At 38.0% G+C, this 26182-nt stretch overlaps 1 protein-coding gene across 2 annotated transcripts in view; it reads right to left on the bottom strand.

Moving 5' to 3' along the window:
- Positions 1-25906, bottom strand: part of LOC308618540 (uncharacterized protein) — a 224254-nt gene extending 198348 nt beyond the window's left edge. For both annotated transcript variants that reach the window (XR_014016025.1, XR_014016026.1), the window contains exon 1: positions 25775-25906. The gene's annotated coding sequence lies outside the window, so the exon portion shown is untranslated. The remainder of the gene's footprint in view (positions 1-25774) is intronic.
- Positions 25907-26182: the final 276 nt, after the last annotated feature.

Genomic DNA, 26182 nt, shown 5'->3' with positions numbered 1-26182 from the left:
CTCTAGAAAATTAAAAAACATTGATAAATCTCTAACAAGATTCATTAAGAAAAAGACAGAAGCATAAAGTCTCCTTACCATAACAGAGAGGACATTATTAAATATCCTATACATATAACAAACATAGTAAGATAATATTATTAACAATTTTATGTAAATAGATTCAACAACTTAGATGAAATGGAAAAAAAGAATCCTTGAAAAAAACACAACTTAGAAAAAAACTGTTACAAGAAGAAATATAAAATCTAAATAGCTCTATGTCTTTTTTTTTGTCATTGAAATGCATTTTATTTTAAATATAGCAGTGTGTACATGTCAATCCCAAACTCCCAATCTACCCCTCTCCCCTCCCATCCCCCCCGGTAACCATAAGTTCGTTCTCTAAGTCTGTGAGTCTGTTTCTGTTTTGTAAATAAGTTCATTTGTATCTTTTTTTTTTCAGATTCCGCATATAAGTGATATCATATATTTGCCTTTCTCTGTCTTACTTCACTTAGTATGATAATTTCCAGATCCATCCATGTTGCTGCAAATGGCATTATTTCATTCTTTTTAATGGCTGAGTAATATCCCATTGTATATATGTACCACATCTTCCTTACCCACTCATCTGTCCATGGACATTTAGGTTGCTTTCATGTCTTGGCTATTGTAAACTGTGCTGCAATGAACATTGGGGTACATGTATCCTTTTGAATCATGTTTTTCTCTGGATATATGCCCAAGAGTGGGATTGATGTATCACATGATAACTCTACTTTTAGTTTTTTAAGTAACCTTCATACTGTTCTCCATAGTGGCTGTACCAATTTACATTCCCACCGACAGTGTAGGAGGGTTCCCTTTTCTCCACACCCTCTCCAGCATTTGTTGTTTGTAGATTTTCTGATGATGCCCATTCTAACTGGTGTGAGGTGATACCTCATTGTAGTTTTGATTTGCATTTCTCTAATAATTAGCGATGTTGAACAGTTTTTCATGTGCTTCTTGGCCATCTGTATGTCTTCTTTGGAGAAATGTCTCTTTAGGTCTTCTGCCCATTTTTGGATTGGGTTGTTTGTTTTTTTTGATATTGAGCTGCATGAGCTGTTTGTAAATTTTGTTGGTCACAGTGTTTGCAGCTATATAGCTCTATATCTTTTAAAGCCATGGTTTTCAAAGTCTGGCCCTCCCAAACCAGGACTAACGACGTCATTTATTGCTGTATTAAAATGAAAATTCTGTAGCCTCACCTCAAAACTACTGAACCAGGAACTCTGAAAACAATGTTCAACAGTTTGTGTTTAAAAGCCCTCTAGGCATGAATTTAGCAGAAACATCCTAAAAAAAATATTAACAAATTGAATCTAAAAACACATAAAAAGGATTAAGTGACCTCTGTCCCAAGAGAAATAGGTCATTTTTATATTTTAAAAATCAAGCAATGAAATTACAAAAGAGAAAAACATAGTAATACCTTAATAAATTCCAAGAAACTATTTTTAACAGTTCAATACCTATTCATAATAAAAAGTTTTAACAAGCTAGGAATAGAACACAACTTTTTTTTTTTTTTTTTTTTTTTTTTTTTTTTTTTTGCAGTACGCGGGCCTCTCACTGTTGTGGCCTCTCCCGTTGCGGAGCACAGGCTCCGGACACGCAAGCTCAGCGTGCTCATGGGCCTAGCCACTCCACGGCATGTGGGATCTTCCCGGACCAGGGCACGAATCCGTGTCCCCTGCACCGGCAGGCGGACTCTCAACCACTGCGCCACCAGGGAAGTCCCCAGAGCACTTTTATCAATATGTTGAAAGCATCTCCAATAGCAATACTAACAAAGGATGAACCATGAATAGCCAATAAGCACATAAGAAGTTCTCAGCACTACTGATCATCAGGGAAATGCACACTTGAACCACAATGAGGTGTCACTAAGAGAATGGTAACACTAAATATTGGTAACGTTGGGAGTACCAAACTCTAATATATTTCTGGTGGAAGTGTAAAACTGCACAACTACTTTGGGAATAAGTTTTGATATTTTCTTATAAACAACCTCTGCTGTGTGACCTGGTAATTCTAGGTGTTTAGCTAAGGGAAATGAAAATCTATGTTTACAAAATGACCTCTAAAAAAATGTTCACAGAAACCTTATTCATAATAGCCTAAAACTAAAATGGTTAAGCAAATGGTAGTATGTTCACATAATGGAATTATATTAAGTAATAAAAACACCAACAACTTACTTTTATACTCAGCAACATGGTTGGATTGCACAGTCATTATGCTGAGCGCAGAAGCCAGACACAAAAGAGAATGCACTGTACAATTCCATTTATATGAATTCCTAGCATAGGCAAAACTAATGTAAGTTGAAGAAAAATTCAGAGCATTTGTGCCTCTGGGGGATACTTTAGCTGAGAAGAGGCTGAAGGGAAAATTCTGGGTTGACAGTTACATTCTGCAGATAGGTATGTAGGTTGCACCGGTGGGTGCATTTGCCAAACCTAGTGGAATTGTGATTGTGCATCTCCCAGAATTTAATCTTTTTTTTTGTGTGTGGTACGTGGGCCTCTCACTGTTGTGGCCTCTCCCATTGCGGAGCACAGGCTCTGGACGTGCAGGATCAGTGGCCATGGCTCACGGGCCCAGCTGCACCACAGCATGTGGGATCCTCCCGGACCAGGGCATGAACCCATGTCCCCTGCACTGGCAGGCGGACTCTCAACCACTGGGCCACCAGGGAAGCCCTAATTTTATCTTTTAAAAAAATGTGCATTAAGGAAAAAAATTGTATGCTTCTTGAATTGACAGCCAAATTGCTGGCTTGGTTAACCTTCAACAGCAAAAATGCTGATTAAAGTCTAACGTGAATGGAAAGATACGGAATGCAACATTGTAAGGTTCCTCAAGTCTTCCATATGTCTGTTATAACTGATTTTGTGTGTGATTTTTGCAGTCTTAAAGCCAATATCAATATTTGTCTGCAACTTGGGAAGCCCTTTTCTTGCCAGAAATGTGTAAGCTCTTTTTTCCTCTTGCTATAAATGGGATAAGTCCTACCAAACATTCTTCAAAAATAAATGAGTGGAACATTAATTTCCTGATAGCTCAACACCCCAGCTTTTCAACAGCATTAACTGTTTTCATGTGTTTAGTTATTCATTGGTGGAGTTATTCATTTCTGAATATAAATCTTTTTTTAGAAATTAAAGATACATTTAGTTTAGTTTATATTTCCCATATAATCAATTTTCAAAACTTAATAACCTTTAAATTTTAACGTTGCTTAGCAGGAAAACACACCTGAAATCATCTGTTGGTGCCTACAATTGGATAGATATATAAATGGGAAAACTATTATCTTGTTTTTATACAATATTGAATATATTAGAGAATGGAACAAGATGAAGAGAGGTAAATAAAATTTTGGTGGAATTTTTGGTGTTGATTTACATTAAAAAATTTTATGTATTATATAATACATATATTTTTAAAAATTGGAATTTCATTCAACACCTGCTTACTCTATAGGTCTAGCAGCTATCATGTTCTATCACTTTGACAAAGATTTCTGAAAATGACTGAGTCCCAATACTTGAAAATACAGAAATGAAAACAAAATTCTACCAAGAAATGCAGTCTAGGGTAGGGGGACAGACAACCATATTAACAATAGTAATTTTTTAAAATTTATTTATTTTTGGCTGTGTTGGGTCTTTGTTGCTGTGCACGGGCTTTCTCTAGTTGCGGCGAGCGGGGGCTACTCTTCGCTGCTGGTGTGTGGGCTTCTCATGGCGGTGGCTTCTCTTGCTGCAAAGCACAAGCTCTAGGCACACGGGCTTCAGTAGCTGTGGCATGCGGGCTCAGTAGTTGTGGCTTGCAGACTCTAGAGCACAGGCTAAGTAGTTGCGGCGGAGGGGCTTAGTTGCTCAACGGCATGTGGGATCTTCTGGATCAGGGCTCAAACCCGTGTCCCCTGCGTTGGCAGGCAGATTCCTAACCGCTGCATCACCAGGGAAGCCCCAACAATAATAAGTTTAATAGGATATGTTAAATGTTAATACATGGAAACAATGGGCTATGGATGTAGTTATACGTAGACACTGACCCAATTATGTGGGAGTATACTGGGCAAGATTCCAGAATTCTTCTCCACTCTCCTTACCTTTCCCTTCCATCACCTTCACCTTCACCTGGCTTATGTTAATTTCTTTCAGGTCTCAGATTAAATAGCTTGGTTTTAGAGACATCTTTTCTAAACTCTCAGACCATGAGGTATCCTTATTATATACTTTTATGGTACCGCATAATTTTCTTCATAACATTTATCACAATTGTAATTTAAAGATTTGGGGATAATTATTTCTCTAACATTGAGTTCACTTGCTGGAGTGTAGATACCTTGTTTGTTCTAGTCTTTGCTTTATTGCCAGTGATTACCATGCTATTTGGTATACATTGGATGATCGACAGATTCTTATTTAACAACAGCAACAACAAAGAATGAGCTAAGTCTTGAAGGACCAATGTTTTTCAATGCAGAGCTTTCCGAAGTTCTCTTCTTCTGATACCTAAACTATAGCATTGCAGCTGGTGTGGTTACTCTATCAACCAAGTTACTAATCGGAAGAAGCCTACAGTGAACTTCCATGCAGTGTGAGCAAAATTAAACCTGCATTGCTGTAAGCTACTAAGATTCGGGGGTTGTTTGTTATAGCAACATAATTTAACTTATCCTAACTGATACAGTGGTCATATCCAAAAATCCACTTTTGCTAACTAAGCCAGTATCAAATATGCACTGAGCACTATGGAGGTACATACAAATTAATTAAATGTGGCCCCTGAGCTACTACACCTCATAATTTCACAGTTCCTTCTTTCTAATGAAATAGAGCCCTCCCTTAGTCCAGAAAAAAATGCTACCTTTGTATTTAATATGAACTTTTAGATATGAGTAGTGTAGTTATGAGTCATGAAGTCAGATCTCAGTTATAAAACCTAGAGGTTAAGTTTTCTAATCTCTCTGGAATTTAGATTTTTGTTGTTGTCATTGTTAAGATGGGAATAAACCTCATCACATAGAAGTTAACTCTAACATTAGAAATGTGTCTATCTCGGGCTAGGTAGTAATTGTAGTTATTTATAATAAAATAAGAAGAGGGAGAATGTGGTATGTTGTTATCATAAGAATATTCTTTTAAGTTCTGCTATATGAAATCATCTCTTATTCATTATTAGAGAAGAATTGTGTCTTGCTTGTCTTTATATATCTGGTGGTTAGCACAGAGCTGGACACACGGTTGGCATATGATAAATGAATGTTGACTTGAATTCTATGAGGGTTGAGAGGAGAATAAGAGGAATTTCCAGTCTGAAGATGTCAAGGGAAATTTCAAAATGTCAAGGAAGCAGAAACGTTTCAACTTAAATCTTGAAAGCTATGGAAAATTTTGACATGCTGGAGATAGAGCATGATTGTCAGAGAAAATAGGAAAAGCAAAGACATGAGTTAGGACCTTCTGGGATATGTGAGGCAAATAGTGAGTAGTTTAGTTTGGTTATATGTAGGGCACATAAAGTAAGAGTTTTGTAAAAGGTAGGCCAAGGTCAGAATATAGAGAGCATCTTGCAGGCTGTGTAAGGAACTGAGTTTTTAGTCTATAGCAAGAAAGAGTTATTGAGAGCAGTAAAGGAAGAGTGAGAGGAGGAAAGAGCAGTGGTTTAGGAACCTGTTTTGGGATGCAGTGTTGTATTAAGTGCTTTACAACTGCAATTATCCTATGAGATGCAGAATATTATTTTGATTTTCCATGATAAAACTGAGGCTCAGATGTTAAATAACTTGCCCAAGTTATAGCCACCCATAAGTGGAAAAGATACAATTTTAATCCAACATTTTGTTTGATGTCAATCTGTATTTTTTCCATTTAAGACCACAACAGAATAAAATTTACTTCAAGATTTTCCAAATGTATGGGAAAAATCATTCTTGTGGATAATGTAGCTCTATGGTTTGTTAAGCAAGTCCAAATGAGTTTCCTTAAAATATTTATTTTTCCTTAAAATGTATTTCAAACATGATTTGCGAAGTGTAAAGTGTTAAAAGAATACAAACTGTTAATACTAATGCTAATTAGATAAACTATGCTTAGAACAGTGTTGTTTGGATCTTTTAGATCTTATGTCACTCTAGCACAAAAAAAGAGATTATTAATTTAATTACTTTCTCATTTCTAATCTAATTTCCCTAAGCACAATATTTACAAATCAAGAAGAAATTCATCCCAGCACCTATTTTTCATTTAAAGTTCTTTAGAAGGTTAAAAAAGATGTCCAGGGCTTCCCTGGTGGCGCAGTGGTTGAGAGTCCGCCTGCCGATGCAGGGGACACGGGTTCGTGCCCTGGTCCAGGAAGATCCCACATGCCGCGGAGCGTCTGGGCCCGTGAGCCATGGCCGCTGAGCCTGCGTGTCCGGAGCCTGTGCTCCGCAACGGGAGAGGCCACAGCAGTGAGCAGCCCACGTAACGCAAAAAAAAACAAAAACAAAAAGATGTCCAGACTATGAAGGTTGGAAAAAATCCAAGTGCTTATCCTATAATGGAGACCAAAACTGAGGAACACTTTGGTGGTGTGGGATATGACCTTTTTAGTCCAAGTGACACAGGGCATCTGCACAGGCTTCAGATGGTTTAAAAAATGTTTTAAAGGATCCCTGTGTGCTGAGCACTTATTCTTAGTAATTCAGCCTTTACATTCAGAGGATGAATCCTAGGACAAGGTAAATAAAGGGGGTCAATATAATAGTATTTGTCTTTTACTAAATGTCCACCATGAACTGGATCCTTTATTCATTTTATTTCTAACCTTCACAACATCTTTTCAGGGCCTGTATTGCTATCTCCATTTTGTAGATAAAGAAAATAACAATCAGAATACTTTTAAAAACTAACATGTGCCTAAGTGGAGATCTTTAACTTACATTTTTGGAGTCATAAGCTCACATGCTTTCTGTTTAACCAACTTGCCCAAGTTCCCTTCAACTGTGATGCTCTGTGATTCTACCTGTCACCTCTGGTTCTTCCTCTTAAGATGGAAAGAGAGGGTGATTGCAGTTGAGTCCACATGAGTTAGCTCGTTTTAGCCAAGAATGACCTCAATGGAACATTGTCTTGCTTTTTGTTCCCCAAGCATTGAGACACAACTATAATCCAGTTGTTCTATGGTTTATGGCCACTCTTCCCATTATACCTTTGATGAACAACAACTGTTGACATGGAACTCTATAGAAGAGTCAGTCCTGTTAAGACCTGAGGAAGTCCCTTCTTTCTTCATCCCACCTCATCCTTTCTCCTGCAGAAGAGATCAGTGCCCTGAAAATGGTAGAAATTATGCCACTCATGAGGCTAATGATGGTTAGTGTAAAAGTCTCAGTGTACAGAACATCTCAGAGTAAAAACAAAGACTGTGGGGCAATTGAATCTATCTTAAATGGATTAAGTGCACATAGAAATTGATCCCTGGGCTAGGCAGGCTTTGTTTGACTCAATCTCATGGACATTTTGTAATTGTTATTTATCAGAAGCTGGCTCTAAAGGCTTTTGTCTAAAGGCTTAGAGTAAGGAGCAAACTCCAAAAGAATGCTGGTGTCTCCAGACCTAGGGAGTAAGAATAAGAAACAGAGAAAAACTCTTTAAAATCCAGCCCTGGACTCCTCTTCCATCTCCCCTCCTTTCGCATGTCTTCATCCACACCAAAGAAACGCCTTTCTTTCTCTTTCTGTCTTTCTCTCCCTACTTGTGAGCCTCTCTGCTTTTTGCTGCCAGGCTGGTCTTTTTCCACCTTATCAGTTTAAGCAAGCTTTTACTCTTTTTTTTCAGGTCTTAGTAAGATGCCCCTACTCTCTAGAGCTTTCCCTACACCATCACCACCACACAGAATAAATCACTCCCTCATCTGTACATCCTTCGGATGCACATCCTTCCTGTCTTGTAGCATCTTACATGGTTCATCATTGCTTACTGTGTTGTTTTCTCCCCCTATCAAATCCCCAAGTACAGTGCCAGAGACCCAGCATGAGTTCAGTAAATTTCTAGTTAATGCACACAACTTAGATCAGATGTCCATTACTCAGGGAGCTACTACTCCATTTATACCAGCAGTCTTTAGCCCCACACCAAACCAGACTGGAGCACACAATGCAGAGTTCCACAGTGACTTCTCTGGCTGCAAAGCAATGTAAACTTTACTGAAGATCTCACTGCAGAGACTGAGATAAACACAAACATCGCACACAACTAAAATTTCTCATTAGATAGGTCTATACTCGCTAAAGTCCTTTTCCCTTCAGGTCACTACTAGGATGTTTTTCTTTTTATCCTATTTCCCAAACAGCAAATAACATTTTTCAGACTCTCTTTTCACCTAATTCTCCCCCAACAATAGTCACCAGTTGAACTTTAATTTTCTTACTTTTGTATTATTATTTTATTATACATAAAAATAGGCCTGGGGCTTCCCTGGTGGCACAGTGGTTGAGAGTCCGCCTGCCGATGCAGGGGACACGGGTTCGTGCCCCGGTCCGGGAGGATCCCACATGCCGTGGAGTGGCTGGGCCCATGAGCCATGGCCGCTGAGCCTGCGTGTCCGGAGCCTGTGCTCCACAACGGGAGAGGCCACAACAGTGAGAGGCCCACATTCCGCAAAAAAAAAATTAATTAAAAATTAATTCAGTTCATCATGCTTGACAGCCATCGGCAATTCAGTGTGGGAAGACAAGGGAGGGAGAAACACACGTAGCCTTGCAGAAGAGACAATGTTGACATTACTCTTTAAGACAGGAGTTAATGGGCAAAGAGGAAGTGATGATAGTCATCTCAGGAAGAGAAAACAGTGCATGACAATGCACTGAGGGTAGGGCAAGAGCATTCTGGGTTTGTACTTGTACCTGAGATGTGGATGCAGAGTTGGTGAGGAGAACCAGGAGATGCTACTGAGGAACTTTCAGAAACTACATCATTAAAAGCCCTTTAAGTCAGCAAACGGATTTAGACTTTATCCTGAAGGCAAGTAGTAGCCACTGATGAATCTGCCATACAGAGTGAAGTAAGTCAGAAAGAGAAAAACAAAAACCGTATGCTAACACACATATATGGAATCTAAAAAAAAAAATGGTACTGATGAACCTAGTTGTGGGGCAGGAATAAAGATAAAGACATAGAGGATGGACTTGAGGACACGGGGTATGGAGGGGGAAGCTGGGGGGAAGTCACAGGAGCATCGACATATATACACTACTGAATGTAAAATAGTTAGCTAGTCGGAAGCAGCCACATAGCACAGGGAGATCAGCTCGGTGCTTTGTGACCACCTAGAGGGGTGGGATAGGGAGGATGGGAGGGAGGCTCACGAGGGAGGGGATATGGGGTCACGTGTATACATATGGCTGATTCACTTTGGTGTACAACAGAAACTAACACAATATTGTGAAGCAATTATACTCCAATAAAGATCTATTTTAAAAAAACTATAAAGAAAAAAGTCAGTTGGAAATCTGACTCTAAACAAAACACAAAGTACCTCAAACTAGTATATGGCAAAGACTTCATAAATAAAGAAGAAAGACAAGTAGAATAAAGACTGGCAATTTAGGGTACTAAATATCCCTAATAGAAACAGGAAATTCACCGAGATGATCTTATTACATACTTATGAAATCAAGCTTGATCTCACTAGTCACCTAGGGAATACAAAATAAAACAGTAAGTAATAATTCATGCCAACTGATCAACATATTTTAAGGCATTAAAAACATCTTCTGCTAATAAGGCTGCATATACAGTGTTGTGGTGAAATCACTACAGTTTTTTGGGGGTAATTCGGTAGCATCTGTAAACATTTAAAACTTCCAACACCCTTTGAGTTGACCATCCCACAACTAGCCAGCTATCTAACACGGTTAAAAGCCCAGTGTGCAAAGATGTATGTATGATGTTCATTATAGCATTTCTTGTAAAAAGCCAAACAGACTAACCTGTTGCTTAGTCTCCTTTTACCTTTCTAGATCCATTCTTAGCCTCTACTGACATCTCATGGGCTCCTGGCCCTCTGGTTTCCAGCAGACACGGGAAGATGGGAGGAGGGAAAGGTTGGGGTATTTATCCCTTATGTTGCCCCTGCTCCCTGCAGGTGCTTGGTCTTAACACTGGTTGTGTTTCCTTGTTATGACCATGGCTTTACGATGGCCATCTCTCTCCTGCAACCACAGCTCTCTCCAGGTTCTTGTAATTATGTTCTGTTACCTTTCCTCTGCAGGCTTTGGGGTTTAACGGCTTCTCTCCCTAAATACTTGCTCATTTCACTCTAACTCAGTTTCTGTGTGTGTCAACTGTCCCCTGCTGGAACTCAAATGAAGAGTACAGGATGAGTTGGAGAGGGTAAAATTGTATACGACAGGTGGGCTGGTCCTTACGGGATTTCCATGTGACCCGACAGAGAGAATGGGGACAAATTCTAGTGATAGCTAAGACAATAGTTTGTGTAGTTCACAAAGTCAGTGTCTTTCTCGGTTACTCCCAATCTGTTGTCAACTTGCTGTTGTGTAGGACACTGGGATCAGGGAAGGAGGATCCAAAGACAGGAGAGGTGCTGTCCTACCCATAAGAAACTTTCAAGGTGACTTAACTTTCCTTAAAGTCACTCATCTCTAGCTTCAGGAATATTTGTTAATTCTCCTAAAGATTCGGGAGCTCACAGAGGCAGTAAAGAGCTGGGGGTTATGCATGCCAGCTCTGGGAGCTTCCTGACTCCACACCCTGGTTCCTCATTGTCTAGCTATGTGATCTTAGCAAGTTGCCTAACCTTCCCAGGCCTGACTTCCCTCATTTGTGTAGTGGGGATACTGCTAGTACCTCTTGGATTTAGTAGTTATAAGGAGTAAATGAGTTACTAGATATGAATATCTTACAACCCTGCCCAGTGCATGTGTAGGGGTTTGATAAATATGGACAGTTGTCATTATCTACTCATGCCGTATACAGTATGGACACAGAGTCCAGCTACAAAGACAAAAAGGAACAAACGAAAATGATGACCTCACTCTGCTTCTCTGCCTATGCATGTGGTTTGGAACCCACAAATCATATAAAAAGAGAACATGTGGTAACCATTATCCAGACAGTCTCATTTCCTTTTTTGATAGGGTTACTAGACTGATAGATTGGGGATGGTTTTGGAAGTAGAGAGTCTTGATTTTTGAAAAGCACTTGACAGGATTCTCCCCTGGCTCAGTTCAAATTCCTCCCTTTCCAGGAAGCTCCCAGAGCAACTGCAATGGGATTATCCTCTCACTACTTTAAATGCTGGCAGTCCTGTGATCTCCTTTGCAGCAGAGATGCCAGTTTGCCATTTGAGTGCTTTATGCGTGTTCACGACAGTCTCCTAGACTGAGCTGCTGGAGATTAGTGTTCTCGGTCTTATGAAGCTGGCAGACAACAGAGGGTAGCATAAACGCCCTAGACTTTGCAGTCAGACCAACAAGAATTCAAGCACCCGTTCTGCCTCTTACCAGTGGGGTGTGCTCGAACGGTTACTTTCTTTGAGTTTCCATTTCTTCATCTGTGAACCTGAGCTAGTGATATCATCCTTGTAACATAAATACCATTTATTACACTCATTCTGTTTGAGGTAAAGCCTCACATCACTCCAAGGTACTCTCAAGTATATAATACAATATTATAAGTGGAAGTCTATACTCTGACTAACATCCTTTATTTCCTTCATCTCCCAGCCCCTGATAACTACCATTCTACTCTGTCTCTATGAGTTCAGCTTTTTTGGATTCCATAAGTGGTATCATACAGTATTTGTCTTCCTCTGTCTGAATTATTTTACTTTGCGTAATGCCCTCAAAATTTGTCTAAGTTGTTGCAAATGGTAGGATTTCCTTCTGTCTCTTGGCTGAATAATATTCAATTGTGTGTATATATGTGTATATATATAGTATCTTTATCCATTCATCTATTGATGGACACTTAGGTTGTTTCCATGTCTTGGCTATTGTGAATAATGCTGCAACAAACATGGGAGTGCAGATATCTCTTCAAGATCCTGTTTTCATATCCTTTGGATATACACCCAGAAGTGGGATTGCTGGATCATATGATAGTTCTATCTCCAATTTTTTGAAGTACCTCTGTACTGTTTTCCATCGTGGCTGAACCAATTTACCTGCCCACTAACAGTGCATTGGGCTCCCTCATCTCCACATGGGTGTACTTGAAAATTGCTAAGTGAGTAGATCTTAAATGTTCTTACCACAAAATAGAAATGTTAATCAGGTGACACGATGGAAGTACTAGCTACTGCTACAGTGGTCATCATTTTGCATTATATAAGTGTAACAAATCAACATGTTGTACACCTTAAACTTACACAACATCAGTTATATCAGTAATATCTCAATAAAGCTGGAAAAAAAGAGAGTACCATTATTTCCTACTTACAGAGACGAATACATTGAGACCCAGAAAGGTGTCCAACAGAAGCTCATCCAAGCTACAGAACTAGTAAGTGGTCCAGTTAGAATCTAGCCCCAGGCAGTTGAAACCAATATTGCTAACCATTGCACTACATAGCTTCACAGATGGGCAGTGCCTGGCTTATCACAGATGCTTTGTGCCATTGTTTGTTGAACAAAGGTTTATTAAACTCCTAAGGTGTGCCTGGTATTAGATTTGGGGCATAAAGTAGTGATGAAGGCCTGATCTCAGAGACATTACCCTCTAATGTAGAATATGGACAATACAATAGTCAAATAAAAAAATAAAGAAGTACCTACACTTGTAATTAGTGCTCTGAAGGAAATAAACAGGGTAATGAAATAGAGAAGCTTGGGATAGTAGAGAAGACCTGGTGCAATACCTTTGCCCTGGTAAGGACTCAAAATATTTATTAACTTTAAATAGGCCTGGAAAGGAATAATAGGAGGCTGCTGTGAAACGCAAGGTAGATTTACAACTGGTTAACTAACCCTTTCCAAAGGCTGCTCATCAGTACACTGCTGTCAGCTTGGAGAGAGTGCTAACTCTGTCCAGGTCCTGAATCATTTAAAAAATGATATCCAGTTTAATACCTTCCAGAAGGTATTAAATTATGAGATTGGATTTTGAAATACGGGAAGTTTTAGCCAGATAGAGTGGAAATGATAGTGAAATGCCTGCTTTTTTTGCAAAATAATATGGAAGTCATTCATTTTAAACATCCACAAACACTGTATTTTAAATTGAGAAACCCCAGTGTTTCCAAACCTTACCTTCTGTGTTACGTCTACATATTTCGGTGATTAGCTAAGAACAAACAAAATCATCCTGACTAGCTGAGTCTCCCTTATGGAGCCTCTATATTGGTTCCAGGGTAGGTAAAATGTTCCAAGTCCTTTCAGCAAATTATTTCTCATCCACACACAAAGGAATTTATGAAGAAGAAAGGACTCAGTGTTCTATGTCATATGACAGTCATCCTAAACATCTTCTCCCCTACTGTAGTATGCACTACTGGCACCTTTCAGTTTTCCCTCTCTTTATCCTGGTCCCAGTTCCTCAGGCTCTGAATTCCTGGATGAAAATGTTATCTTGATCAGAAATGGTCTCAGAAATCTGACACCAGCTGATAACTTACTCAGGCATCAAATACTGGTTCCAATTAAAGTTAGTGGGTCTTGCTGGGTTCTAAATGTGCACCAGGATGAATGAATTTAGAAAATTAACTTCTATTGGCAGATAAACTCTCCACATATTTTTTTTAAATGACAGTATTTGTTTCAGAATTGAGTATCTGAAATGCTGTAGAATGGATATTACCAAAAGAGAAGAAAAAGCGGGATGGCCATGTAACAACAGCATAAGGGAGAAGAAAGACTGGGGGATTCGGGAGTGGGGGGCTGAACAGACCTATTTGTCAGAGCTGGCTCTGTCACTGAATGGTTGTGCATTTCAGACAAGTCCTTTATACATTCTAGGCCTCTTATATGCTCAAGGCCTCAAGTTCTTTCTTTGAAAAATAAGAATATGGGACTACATAAGAGGTGGCATTCTGGGTCCATAGAAAAAACCTGACCTGCAGACTTCTGTGTTATGGCTTCTGTTTTTTTGGGTGGTTTTGATTAATTTTTTTCTTTTGAGTTTTTTGATAACATTTTTTGGATAAAATTTCCATCTTATAGAAACGTTGCAAGGAAAGCACAAGAGACAGCAAATATGAGACTCACCAATGGTTATGTTATCTCTGATCCATTTGAGAGGAAGTTGGGGCCTTCATGCTCCTTTACTCTAACTATTTCAGTGTATTTCCTCAGAACAAGGAAAGCATGTCCATAACCATGGTACACTTATCCAAATCTTTTGCTCTGTTATTGTCATACAAATTACATCTTCAGCTTGGCTTCTTTTCCTTCTGACAGAATCGCATTATTTTATGAGAAATTCCTCTACTTTTTAGCACAATATGAAATTCCAGGCTTCTGCTTTACCATGAATACGAGTTTTGTTTAGACTTGTTTGTCCTTTTAAAAATTCATTTCTCATATAAGGGCAGGTTACTCATTTCTTTGGAAAAATAATAATATATTTTATTACTGGGTCTGAACTTTAATGGTTTTCAGCTGGAAGCAATTGACCCATTGAGATAAGGCCTTACTAGTTTCCATTTTTAGTGATAACTCACTCCCAGTGATAACTCCTCTGGCTCATATCACTCATTACCTGCCTAGTCTTCTGCCTGGTGTTTGAGTTTTGCAACATCTCTATAGGACAACCATATAGTTTAACATCCAAACTAGGATACTTTTGACAGTAAAAAGGACTACAATTAATAATTACCCAAGAGAGCAATACTGATACTTTCTACCTTAACATTATATATGGATAGGGTCCTACCTCCCATTGATTCTTAACTGAAAATGGAAAATGAATGTTGGAATCTGAGTGATACCTTACTGAGAAGTTCTCTGAATAACAAAAATGAAGAGACCTCTCTACAGACATTCTGAGAGCATAGAATGCTGAGTTTCCTGTTTTGATCTCAAGGATCATTATGGAGACAAGCAGATATCTCACTCTTTCAGCATGGCAAAATTAGTGTTAAGGGAGCCAGCTTCTTGAAGCAGCCTAAACCTCACCTTGCCCTGCACAATAAGTTCCTGTTGCCTTTTGGAAAGAAAATAAATAAAAGTTACCTAAATTGGAATAGAAGAAATGAAATTGTCTTTAATCATAAATAACATAATCATCTTTCTAGAAAATCAAATGGAATCTACAAAAAAAATCTATAATGAAACAGTTGAGTTCAGCAAGATTGCAGGATACAAAATCAATTTATAAAAATAAATGTGTTTTTGTATATTGGCAACAAACAATTAGAAATTGAAATTAAAATTTATAATATATAAAAAATAGACACTTTCAGGGATAAATCTGACAAAAGACATGCAAGACAAAGTACACTGAAAACTACAAAAAACTGTTGAGATAAATTCAAGAAGACCTAAATAAATGTGGATATAGTTAATATTTATTGATCAAATGATATCCACAAGTTAAGATACTGATGACCCCTAAATTGATCTATAGATTCAAAGCAATTCTAATCAAAGTCCCATCATGCTTCTTTCTTATAGAAATTGACAAACTAATTCTAAAATTATAAAGAAATGCAGAGGACCTAGAAGACCCAGAATAGCCAAAATAACTTTGAAAGAGAACGAATTTGGACAACTTATGCTGTCTGACCTCATGATTTATTATAAAGCTACATTATTTCAGACAATGTGGTATTGCCATCAAAATAGACAAATAGATCAATGGAACAGAACAAAGAGTCCAAAAATATGCCCAAACATATGATAAATAGATTTTTAACAAAATTGCAAAAGCAATTAAAAGGAGAGCTAGTAATTCTTTCAACAAAGGCCCTAGAAAAATTAGATATGGGTATGCAAAAAAATTAACTTTGATGCACATCTCATAGCATGTACCAAAATTAACTCACAATGTATCATACATCTACATATAAGTCCAAAAAGTATAACATTTCTAGTAGAAAACATAAAAGAAAATCTTGGCAGTCTCAGGTTATGCAAGGATTTCTTAGATATGAGAGAATAAAAGGAAAAAATGGATAAATTGAATTTCATCAAGTTAATAAGTTCTGTTCTTTGAAAGGCATTGTTAAGAGAATGAAAAGACAAAATATGGACTTCCAGAAAATAACTGTAAATCATATATATGATAAGGGATTTTTCCCATATTGTGTAACAACCTTTCAAAGACTCAAATAATAGGAAAAGAAAGCACCCTATTTTAAAAAAAAAAAGGTGTTGAAAGATAGTTTTATCAAAGAAAGTATACATCTGGCAAATAAGTACACAAAAATATGCTCACTATTGTTAGTCCTGAAAGGGAAAATAAAACCACATTGAGATATAGGTTTCCCCACTATCTAAAAGCAGCGCATTCCTATGAAACCTTTCCTAAGCCAAAATGGCATAAAGCAAAGAGTATCCCCTGCTTTCTGAAAGTTGGAGTTAAGCCACTTTGCTTTTTTGAAAGACGTATGTTAGTATGGTAATTTTGTAAAAGGGAAAATCCTACTTGAACGTCTTTCAGTTAGTGAAAACAGGCACTAATGTAGGTCTTTTGTAAAAGCAAAGTGGCATTACTCAAACTTTCAGAAAGCAGAGGATATATAACTATACCTATTACAATTACTAAAATTAAAACAACTGACCATACCAAACCAAGTGTTGACAATAACATGGGATAACTTTCATACCCTTGTAGTGAAAAGGTAGAATAGCACTTCTGCTTTAGAAAACAGTTCATCAATTTCTTAAAGATTTAAACATACATCACCTATCATATGACCTACCCATTCCACTCCTAGGTATTATCCAAGAGAAGGGAAAGCATATGCACATACAAAGGCTTGTATCAAAATATTCTTAGTAGCTGTGTTTGTAATGGTCAAAAATAGAAACAATCCAAATATTAATCAAAGGGTAAATAGATAAACAAATTATGGCATCACCGTGTTACAGAATATTACTTAGGAATATAAAGGAATAAACTATTGACGCACTCTGAAATAAGAATAAATCTTAAAATAATCATATTGAGTGAAATAAATAAGGCAAAAACCCAGCATGTACTGTAGGAGTCCATTTGTATAATTCTTAAGACAACACAGAGTAATGTATCATAACAGAAGACAGATGTATGGGGGGTAGGGAGAGGAAGGGGATGGGCAAGAGGGTGGGATTACAAGGCGATGCTAGAAAACTTGTGGGAGATGATATATATTTTCATTATCTTGACCGTGGTGATGGTTTTACAGTTGCATACATATGTAGAACTTGTGAAATAGTACAATTTCAATATGTGAAGCTTATTGTAGTTAAATTAACCTCAACAAAGTTGTTAAAACATACATCAATAAATTTGATTAAATAAAAGCAACAAACTGCAAGAAATAAGTATAACAGATGTCCAAGACATCAAAATGTAAATAACAGAACACACCTGAAAGTAAATTAAACCTAAATAAATGGAAAGACACCCTATATTCATGAATCAGAAGGCTTAACTGTTCAGATGCAAATTTTCCCCAAGTTGACTTGTAGACTCATTGAACAGACCTGAAGACTTATGGACATTATAAGGGACTTCTACAAATCAGTATGGGAAAGGCAGAGAAAGCAATAGGTAAATAAGCAAAATATTTGAACAGCACTTGATGAAAAGAGAATAAAATATACACATGAAAATGTGCACAATTTCACCCATTCTCAGAGAAATGAAAATCAAAACCACAAGATTCCTCTACACAACCAATATATTGCCAGAGTAAAAGAACAGACACTAACAAAGTTGGCATCGGACAGGACTTAGCCTCGGTATTCTTGAAACTTTGGGTCATATAATCATTTATTGTCGGGGGCTGTCCTGTGCACTGTAGGATGTTTAGCAGAATCCCTGGCCTCTACCCACTAGATGCCAGTAGCACTCACCCCTTCACCCCCTCCACACTTCCAGGTATGACAACCAAAAATGTTTAGCTAGAGAAGAGTGTGGGAATGAGACTATTTAATGGACACTTTGCTGACCTGAGCTATATTGGAATTTGTTAGCCAGAGAGTGGAAACAAATTTGCGATGGCAAATAATGGGGCCATTGGGGCAGTGTCTGTCACATGAATGAAATAATGCAAGTTTTAAAAAGATAAACATAAATGCCTAGAAAAAATACTGGAAACACATGGCAAAATACTGAGTGGCTATAATTGAATGGAAACATAAACATTATTTTCCACCTTTGTCTGCATGTACATTATTAGAATTGAATACATACATCCATACATATATACATGTATTCATATATATAATTTGCACTTTGTATGAAAAACTCATTTTAAGAAAATAAAGCAAAACGCAGCTAAATATGATTCTGTGATAACTTATTTGTCAATATTCCTCTCTGTCCAGTAGAGGAAATTGGTACCTATGAAGTATTTTAAAAAATTGATCTCTACCAAAAACGTCAGCCAGTATACACAGATATAACATAAAATGAATATAACAGAAAATGAGCCCATTTGTTTTTTTTTTATTATTATTATTTTTTTGCGGTGCGCGGGCCTCTCACTGTTGTGGCCTCTCCCGTTGCGGAGCACGGGCTCCGGACGCGCAGGCTCAGTGGCCATGGCTCACGGGCCGAGCCGCTCCGCGGCATATGGGATCTTCCCAGATCGGGGCACGAACCCGTGTTCCCTGCATTGGCAAGCGGACTCTCAACCACTGCGCCACCAGGGAAGCCCCTATGAGCCCATTTGTAAAAAGCCATTGACATTCAGGGCTGGGTCACAGATGGCTGATTATTTTAGTATATGTGCTGCCGAAGCGAGCACTGTGGCTGATTATTTTATCTATCCAGACGGGTTCATGTTTTAGAAACCCAATACTGAAAATTAAGAAAATTCTTGGGGTTAATGATTAGGTGTAATAATAACATCATCGTATGTTTGACCTTATCAAAACTAATTCCTTAAGCCTTGCTTGCTGAGATGGGTTGTTCAGATGTGACTCTTCCCACTTGAAAATGGCACAGAGGGCCAAAGGGTTGATATAAAACCACCCTAGTAGATGGAGGGATAAGATCAAGAATTCATGACATGACCAAGACTAGTGTATTGTTAGCCTATGGATAGATTAGAAGCAGAACTTTCCTGGACACATTCTGCTGAAATATGATAGTAAATAAATGACTGTGTTCTTACTCTATTGCTGGTATTGTTCTAAGTGCTTAAGATATACAGACTCATTAGATAACCACATCAACACATGGCTTAAATTATTATATACCTACTTTATTGATGAGAAAGATGAAGTGCACAGAAGTTGAGGAATTTTCCCAAGGACACTTAGCTAACAGGTGGCAGAACTGGAATTCAAGCCCAGATGTTATGACTCCAGAACCAGTCCTCTTAAGTACAGCAGGTACTTCCCTCCCAAACAACCTCATTTTATTTATTTTTAATTTTATTGAAGTATATTTGATTTACAACGTTGTGTTAATTTCTGCTGTACAGCAAAGCAACACAGTTATACATATATATATTCTTTTTCATATTTTTTCCACTATGGTTTACCACAGGATATTAACTATTGTTCCCTGTGCTATACAGTAGGACCTTGTTGTTTATCCATCCTGTATATATTATACTAGTTTGCATCTGCTAATCCCAAACTCCCAATCCTTCCCTTCTCAATCCCCTCTCCTCCTTGGCAACCACAAGTCTATTCTCTATGTCTGTGAGTTTGTTTTGTAGGTATGATATGTTCATTTGTGCAAACGACCTCATTTTAAAACAGTGCTATTTAATATATATTTTGAGGCATAAAGGCAAGACAGTCAGATAGCATCTCCTTTTTGTATGTACTTGCTTGTCTGATAGTAGATAGTAGGCAAGTGTGTCCTAAAAAACATCCAGCTTGCTCTCCACTCATGGGGACAAGTACCCCTGGTTGCATCTCTCCTGAGAGATCTCCTATTTTCACAAAAGCTCTATATTCTCTATGTTCTTATAGTTGTTCATAATAATGCTAATCAGTATGGAGTGTCTATGTATTCATGCAGTTCCTCCAATATTCCTTACAGAGTTTGCATTGCTTTCCATGTTTTTCAATTGAGGAAGGTGAAGAAACTTAGATACTTTTCCCAAAGCTGAACATCTTTAAGTGGGAGATTCTGGATTCAATCCAGATCAGTGTTATTTTTTAAAATGCCCCTACAGAAAAAACAAAAGGAGATGCGCCACTTTCTCTTGACTTTAGCACCTCTGTTAAATGAAGAACTGCAACCTCTCCACAACGTCTCCTGTTCCCTCAAAATATAAGCAAACAACAACAACATTAATGACCATCCCATGATGGTTATCCCATCCTATACACCATCTTTAAAAGTCTTGTTCTTTTAATTTTTCAGGGGGTAGTGAGAAAGATATCAACAGCCTGCCATCTTCTGCCCCGACAGAGTCATCGTTAATCTGTTTCAGTCAAACTCCAATCCTAACACCTTGTCATGCATTTGAGATTTCTTATAATGGCCACCAGGAATGGGTTTACAAAGGGTAAGGGAACATGGTGAATTGTATGCAGTACAATATTTGTCTGTTTTTTCATGGTTAATTTCTATTTTATTTTGAGATCATTTTAGACTTACAGAGGAGTTGCAAAAACAGTATAGACCTCATAAATCCTTCACTCAGCTTTCCCCTTATATTAGTATCTTACATTATCAGAAGATATGGCCCAAACTAATAAATCAACCTTGGTATAACACTATTCATAAAGTAGAGAGCTTATTGACTTCACCAGTTTTTACACTAATGTCCTTTTTCTGTTCTAGGATCCAATCCAGAATTCCACACCACATTTAGTTATTCTGTCTCTATAGACACCTTTAATCTTGACAAATTCTCAGTTTTTGCTCATCTTTTATGACTTTAATACTTCTGAAGAGTAATGGTCAGTTATTTTGTGGAACATCCCTCAATGCGGATGTTCTTATATTTTCTTTTGATTATATTCAGATTTTGTCTTACTTCCCACTAAGGAAACCCTAAAGGTGATTTGTCCCTTTTCAGTGTACATGTCTTTCACTTTTTGTTTGGATTTATTCCTACGTACTCTACTCTTCTGGATGCCATTATATGTAATTTCAAGGAAAATTTCTGGCCCTTTCCAGGAAAAAGAGGGGACAGAAGCATTTTTGTTTTGTTTTGTTTTTTTGTTTGTTTGTTTTCCTTGCTGTACGCGGGCCTCTCACTGTTGTGGCCTCTCCCGTTGTGGAGCACAGGCTCCGGACGCGCAGGCTCAGCGGCCATGGCTCACAGGCCCAGACGCTCCGCGGCATGTGGGATCTTCCCGGACCGGGGCACGAACCCGTGTCCCCTGCATCGGCAGGCGGACTCTCAACCACTGCGCCACCAGGGAAGCCCCAGCATTTTTGTTTTTAATAAGTCTCCCAAGCTTCGAGCGAGATTTATCTCTAACCATGCAAGCAGGATCTGATGAAATTTCTATCTTGTGAGACTCTCCTCAGACAGCACTACTGCAAGCAAAGGAATGCACACGGTTCAGACTCTATGCAGTACTCACTGCATCATGTTAGGAGGTACCATGTCAATATGTAGTACTGGTTATGTTAACCTTGATCATTTGGTAAGGTGAGGGATGACAGAATTATCCCCCATAAACTTAGTAGCTTCACTTTATAATCATGTAATATATTGGTGCAAATATTCCATTTTGACATTGTGCAAATATCCCATTTCTGTTTAATGTTCTATGACCCATTTTAGCAACCTTTGATGGATCTTGCCCGTAGCAATTATTGCTGTGGTGTTCTAATGGTTATTTTCTATTGCTTGCCTTCGCTCTACATTTATTAATTGGAATTCTTCTGTAAGGAATTGTGTATTTTTCTATGTCTATTTATCTGAAATCTGGAAAACTGGGTCCTTTTTTTTTCCCCTTTGGAGGACTTTCAAAGGGAAAAAAAATGACCTTAAAAAATAGTTTTTAAAGCTACCACTTGGTAATGAGAACTAATTTCAAGGAAAATGTCCAGCCCTTTCTAGGAAAAAGAGGGGACTGAAACGTTTTTGTTTCTAGTAAACGTTCCAGACCTTGAGTGAGATTTACCTCTAGTCATGTAGGCAGGATCTGATAAAATTTTCTGTCTTCTAGGCTTTCCTCAGACACCTCTAGTGGTAGCAGAGGAATACACAGAATTTAGACCTGCAGTACCCTTACAGCAATTTCCCTCCTCTTCCTACCTTCCTCTTATGCTTGGGAGCCAAACCTTGCTCAGTTATACTGGTGAATTCAAGAATCATTAGCTTTGAGTCCAGAACTAAACCCATGTACCGAGGTCAATTAATCTATGACAAAGGAGGCAAGAATATACAATGGAGAAAAGACAGTCTCTTCAGCAAGTGGTGTTGGGAAGCTGGACAGCTACATGTAAATCAATTAAATTAGAACACTTACCCACACCATATTCAAAAATAAACTGAAAATGGTCTAAAGACCTAAATATCAGACATGACACCATAAAACCCCTAGAAGAGAACACAGGCAAAACATTCTCTGACATAAATTGTAGCAATCTTTTCTTGGATCAGTCTCCCAAGACAAAAGAAATAAAAGCAAAAATAAACACGTGGGACCTAATCAAACTTAAAAGCGTTTACATAACAAAGGGAACTATCAGCAAAATGAAAAGACAAACTACAGAATGGGAGAAAATATCTGCAGATGATGTGACCAACAGGAGTTTAATAACCAAAATATACAAACAACTCATACAACTCAGTATCAATAAAACAAACGACTCAATCAAAAAATGGGCAGAAGACCTAAATAGACATTTTCCCAAGGAAGACATACGGGTGGCCAGCAGGCACATGAAAAGATGCTCAACATTGCTAATTATTAAAGAAATGTAAATCAAAACCACAAATCTCACACCTATCAGAATGGCTATGTCATAACGTCATCAAAAAGCCTACAAGTAATAAATGCTGGAGAGGGTGTGAAGAAAAGAGAACCCTCCTACACTGTTGGTGGGAATATAAATTGATGCAGCCACTATGGAAAACAGTATGGAGCTTCCTTAAAAAACTAAAAATAGAACTACCATATGATCCAGCAATCCCACTCCTGGGTATATATCCAGAAAAAATGAAAACACTAATTCAAAAAAATACATGTAGCCCAATGTTCATAGCAGCACTATTTACAGTAGCCAAGACATGGAAACGATACAAGTGCCTATCAGCAGATGATTAGCTTCAGAAGATGTGGTGTATATATATACAATGGAATATTACTCAGCCAATAAAAGAATGAAATATTGCCATTTGCAGCAACGTGGATGGACCTACAGAATATTATACTTAGTGAAGTAAGTCAGACAAAGAAAGACAAACGTTGTATGATATCACTTATGTGTGGAATCTAAAAAATAATACAAATGAATCTATATACAAAACAGAAGCAGTCTCATAGAAAACAAATTTACAGTTACCAAAGGGGAGAGGGAGGTGGGGAGGAACAAATTAAGAGTAAGGGATTAACAGATACGAATTACTATATGTAAAATAGATAAGCAACAGGGATGTACTGTATAACAGGTAATTATATTCAGTATTTTGTAATAACCTATAAAGGAATATAATCAGAAAAAATAACTGAATCACTATGCTGTATACCTGAAATTAACACAATATTGCAAACCAACTATTCTTCAATAAAAAAAAAAGAATCATAGCTTTTTTTTTTTAATTTATTTTTTGGCTGTGTTGGATCTTCATTGCTGCATGCGGGCTTTCTCTAGTTGCGATGAGCAGGGGCTACTATTTGTTGCAGTGTGCGGGCTTCTCATTGCGGTGGCTTCTCTTGTTGCGGAGCACGGGCTCTAGGCGCGTGGGCTTCAGTAGTTGTGGCACACAGGCTTCAGTAGTTGTGGCTCACAGGCAGTAGAGTACAGGCTCAGTAGTTGTGGTGCACGGGCTTAGTTGCTCCGCGGCATGTGGGATCTTCCCAGACCAGGGCTCGAACCTGTGTCCCCTGCATTGGCAGGAGGATTCTTAACCACTGCACCACCAGGAAGCCCAGAATCATTAGCTTTAATTGGAGATTTTTTTTCAAGATCCCAAACCTTAAGATTTTTCCAACCTTCTTTTCCACAAAAGTATCCCTAATGACAAAAGATTACCTTTTAGATTTTGAGAGACAGTATAAGATAGATAAACAAAAATCAGTTATATTTCTATATACTAACTATGAACAACCCTAAAAGGAAATTATAAAAACAATTCCATTTACAATAGCATTCAAAACTACAAAATACCTAGGAATAAATTTAACCAAAGGGGCTTCCCTGGTGGCACAGTGGTTGAGAGTCCACCTGCCGATGCAGGGGACACGGGTTCGTGCCCCGGGAAGATCCCACATGCCGCAGAGCGGCTGGGCCCATGAGCCATGGCCGCTGGGCCTGCACGTCCAGAGCCTGTGCTCCGCAACGGGAGAGGCCACAACAGTGAGAGGCCCGCGTACAGCAAAAAAAAAAAGAAAAAAAAAAATTTAACCAAGGAAGTGGAAAACTTTTACACTGAAATCAACAAAACTTTGCTGAAAGAAATTTTAAAAGAACAAACAAATGGAAAGATCCTGTGTTCACGGATTACAAGACAATACTGTTAAGATGGCACAACTGCCCAAAGTGATCCACATATTCAATTCAATTTCCATTAAAATTAACAGCATGTTTTGAAGAAATTGAAAAACTGATCCAGATTCATATGGGATTACAAAAGGCCCAGAATCACCAAAAGTATATTGTAAAAGAAGAACCAAGCTAGAGAAATTGCACTTTCCAATTTCAAAGTTTACCATAAAGCTACAGTGATGAAAACAGTGTGGCACTGATAAAAAGCTAAACATATACACCAAAAGAATAGAATTGATAACCCAGTAATAAACCCTAAACATCTAAGGGCAATTGATTTTGGACAAGTGTACCAAGACCATTCAAATGGGAAAAAATAGTCTCTTTAACAAATGTTGCTGGGATGACTGGATATTTATATGGAAAGAATTAATGTAGATTTCTACCTTACGCCATATAAAAAAAATTAGCTCAAAATGTAACAAACTATTAAAAATGACCAATTGTTGTCTTTGCCCCTTCCCCAAACATGTAGAAACAAAATGACTAAGAACATTTTTTAAAGTCTTACCCACAAATTAAAACTCTAAGAAATGAAAATTCAAATCATTAAATTAAAACCTTAGTAGATGGATGAAACAGCATATTAGGTATAACTCAAGAGAAAATTATTATAAAGTAGTTCTGAAAATAACGCTTGAGTACAACACAAAGAAACAGAGATGTACCATAACAGAATTGGTTAAAGGGACATAGAGAATGGAATGGAATAAAATGGTCTAATAATACACACCGTTTTGCAAGTGAAGAACAATTCCACCACAATAATGCAAAGAACATCTTTAAAGCAGCCATACCGAAAAGCCACTAGCTACAAAGGGACAGCAAATGGACTAAGAATAGACTTGTCAACAATAAAAATCAAAGAACATTGGCAAAATAACTTCAAAGTAGTGAGAAAAGACAAATATGTATCCAATGTGTACACATAAGTGTGTACTTACCGAATTCTCTTTCAAGGAAGAGAATGAAGAAGACGGCAGAGTAGGAAGACCCCCTAGCTCACCTCCTCCCAGCAACACACCAGCTACAACTCCATATAGAACAACTCTCTCTGAGAATGACCTGGAGACTAGCAGAATAGCTCTTCTACAATTAAGGATATCACACACACACACACACACACACACTCTCTCTCTCTCTCTCTCTCTCTCTCTCTCTCTCTCTCTCTCTCTCTCTCAAGGGGTTACAGCCCCACATTGGGCACCACAGCTCTGGGGACTAGCACTAGGAAGACAAGCCCTCTTTACTGGTTTTGAAAACCAGCTGAGTTTACAACCAGGAAAACCTGAGGGCTGTAGGAAACTGAGACTCTGCTTTTAAAGGGTGTGTGCAAAAACTTACTTGCTCCG

The sequence above is a fragment of the Mesoplodon bidens genome, assembly GCF_964165515.1.
Source record: "Mesoplodon bidens genome assembly, chromosome: 6".
Lineage (NCBI taxonomy): Eukaryota > Metazoa > Chordata > Mammalia > Artiodactyla > Ziphiidae > Mesoplodon > Mesoplodon bidens.
This window is presented reverse-complemented; position numbering and strand designations above follow the sequence as displayed.